This window comes from Microcebus murinus, chromosome 3 (genome assembly GCF_040939455.1).
Source record: "Microcebus murinus isolate Inina chromosome 3, M.murinus_Inina_mat1.0, whole genome shotgun sequence".
Classification (NCBI taxonomy): domain Eukaryota; kingdom Metazoa; phylum Chordata; class Mammalia; order Primates; family Cheirogaleidae; genus Microcebus; species Microcebus murinus.
The window spans coordinates 70973728-70976878 of record NC_134106.1 but is presented as its reverse complement, the minus strand read 5'-3'; the positions used below and the strand labels follow the sequence as shown (position 1 = coordinate 70976878).

Here is a 3151-nt window from a genome sequence, read left to right as displayed (position 1 = left end):
TTTCTGAATGGAAAGGAGATTTTTCCAGGGATTTTGCAGACATGACATGTTATTTTGCCATGTTGCACACACACAAAGGCATCCACTGAGAAGAACATGTACATTCCTTAGTACAGAAGAAGAGCCTAACAAAAAAAAAGTTTATTTGTCCTACCTGCTTCCATGAGAGGAAAAATCCTCTGCACTGTGCTGTCCAGGATGGTAGCCACTAGTTACATGTAGCTATTTAAATTTTTATTTATTTACTTATTATTATTTATTTGTTTGAGACAGGGTCTTACTCTGTCACCCAGGCTAGAGTGCGGTGGTGTAATCATGGTTCACAGCAGCCTCAAACTCCTAGGCTCAGGTGATCCTCCTGCCTCAGTCTCTGGAGTACGTCCTGGAGTACAGGCCTGTATTCCCAAGCCTGGCTAATTTTTCTAGAGATAGGGGTCTCACTATGTTGTCCAGGCTGATCTTAAGCTCCTTGCCTCAGGCAATGCTCCTGCCTCAGCTACTCAAACCACTGGGATTATAGGCGTGAGCCACCATGCCAGGTCTATTTAAATTTAAATGAATTAAAAATTAAGTAAAATTTAAAATTGAGCCCCTTGGTGGTACTAGCCACATTTCAAGTGCTCAGTTTGTCACGTGCTTAGTAGCCACTTTATAGGACAGTGCATTTCCAATATCTAGAACATTTCCATCAGTGAGGAAAGTTATACTGGACCGTGCTGGATTGCAGAAGGTCTTTTGGCTCCACAGAGATTTTTCTCAGGGTCTCCATGGATGCCAGATGTTGGCCTGGCTACCTGTTAGCTGTGTGTCCTTGAGGAGGCCACCTCTATGAGACTCAGCCTTCCCATCTCTCAAATTCAAAAAGGAAATCAACTTTGAGTGCTGTGCAGAAGAGAGTTATTAATATTATAGCAGGCCTGAGACTGCCATCCTTAGAAAGTCATGCTTACAAGGTTGGCCCATGGCTGGCATCTGAGAACTTAGATTTTGAGGAGGTGCCCACCATTCCCTAACTGATGATGATGGCTCACTGTTCCTGAACTGCTTGTGCAAACAAGGTGGTTTATGCTGAATACCTACCTTCCTTCTGGACTCTGGAATTTTGGTATGTGCCAGGCAGATGCTTACATGACCAGCCTCCAGTGAAAACACTGGGGACTGAATCTCTAACGAACTTACCCAGTTGGCAACATTTTACATGTGTTGGACAATTTGATGGTGGAGGAACGAAGTGTGTCTGTGTGATTCCACTAGGAGAGGACTCTTGGACACCAGCACCTGGCTTCCTATGCATTGTCCCAGCCGCTGCTTCCCTTTGCTGATCTTGCTTCTGCCACACTAAATCAGAGCTGTAAGTACGACTTTACATCGAGTCCTATGAGCCCTCTCAGTGCGTCATCACACTTGGGAGTGGGCTCAGGAACCAGCACTAGTGCCATGCTGGGCAGAGTCAAGTCACTAATCATTATAAAAACTCTATGAGATAGGTTTATTAACAGTTTACATTTTATCCCACTGCCTATCTCACACAGTGCCTGTGAGCATTAAGATCACATATGCAGGCTGGGCCCAGTGGCTCACGCCTATAATCCTAGCACTCTGGGAGGCCAAGGCGGGCGGATTGCTAGAGGTCAGGAGTTTGAAACCAGCCTGAGCTAGAGCGAGACCCCGTCTCTACTATAAATAGAAAGAAATTAATTGGCCAACTAATATATATAGGAAACATTAGCCGGGCATGGTGGTGCATGCCTGTAGTCCCAGCCACTCGGGAGGCTGAGGCAGTAGGATCGCTTGAGCCCAGGAGTTTGAGGTTGCTGTGAGCTAGGCTGATGCTATGGCACTCATTCTAGCCTGGGCAACAAAGCAAGACTCTATCTCAAAAAAAAAAAAAAGATCACATATGCAAAATACTGGGCATAGCACCTGTTCATCACTGTGATCCTTGCCTCAACACGGATAGCTGAGGTCAGCAGCAATATAGTCACACCTTCGTGTAGAAATCAGTGCTGCCTATTTAATTATCATATACACTTGCATCATATCACCCCTTCCCTTGATTTCTTCTAATCTAAAAACAGATATGGAGGCTGGGCGTGGTGGCTCACGCCTGTAATCCTAGCACTCTGGGAGGCCGAGGCGGGCGGATTGCTCGAGGTCAGGAGTTCGAAACCAGCCTGATCAAGAGCAAGACCCCATCTCTACTAAAAATAGAAATAAATTATTGGCCAACTAAAAATATATAGAAAAAATGAGCTGGGCATGGTGGTGCATGCCTGTAGTCCAGCTACTTGGAAGGCTGAGGTAGAAGGATTGCTTGAGCCCAGGAGTTTGAGGTTGCTGTGAACTAGGCTGACACCACAGCACTCACTCTAGCCTGGCTGACAGAGTGAGACTCTGTCTCAAAAAAAACCAAAAAAACAAAACCAGATATGGGAATATGATAGCAACATAATTAACATAAGACCTAAACCTAGTGTTCACCTCCTCTCGGGAACATTCTTACAAAGTCCACTTACCAAAACGCAGAGGAAAACTGGATTTTAGATCTAAATGTCTCCTTTCCTTCAGCAGTTCCCTTAAACCTAAAAAGCACTGCTTAGAGCTAAAATACTGCATTGAGGCTATGTTTAAGGAATTGACTTTAAGAAAGCAGAGGAAATCAAACCTGGACATTTTTGTGCTTTCATTTAAAATTCCATTTGTCCTCATGCCTCACGTTTGGGCTTAGACACCTTTGAATGCTGAAGCGAGAAGACACAGCACCTTTGGAGGCTGATGCTGACCTGGCCCCACCCCTGAAGATTCCACTCCCGCAGTTCTAGTGAGGGGCCCAGGCATCTGTACCCCCACCCCTAGGTACCTCTGAAGTATGCTGCTGGCGGGAATTGCTGCTGTACGGGCCCAACACCCAGCCAGTGGTCAGGTGGGGTTCAGGCCCAGCTTCCCCACTTACCAGCTTCGGCTCTGTGCAGAGCACTCTGCCTCTCTCACCCACACAGTCCTCTGCTGGAAGAAGAGACTGACAAGGCTCGTCTCTGCCCTACCTCTCTCACAGGATGTCAGGTTGACAGAATGAAAGGATGGGGGACACTGTTTGGAAAACTATATTAAACTGTTGTCCATGAACAAGCATTATCATCAAGTGCTCCCT

The 3151-nt window shown here is 46.1% G+C and overlaps 2 protein-coding genes across 5 annotated transcripts in view; both read right to left on the bottom strand.

Annotated features, from left to right (window-relative positions):
* The window catches only part of VAMP5 (vesicle associated membrane protein 5), a 190229-nt gene that overhangs the window by 161646 nt on the left and 25432 nt on the right, over positions 1–3151 (bottom strand). The window lies entirely within an intron of this gene.
* Positions 1–3151, bottom strand: part of ELMOD3 (ELMO domain containing 3) — a 28602-nt gene that overhangs the window by 3184 nt on the left and 22267 nt on the right. The window lies entirely within an intron of this gene.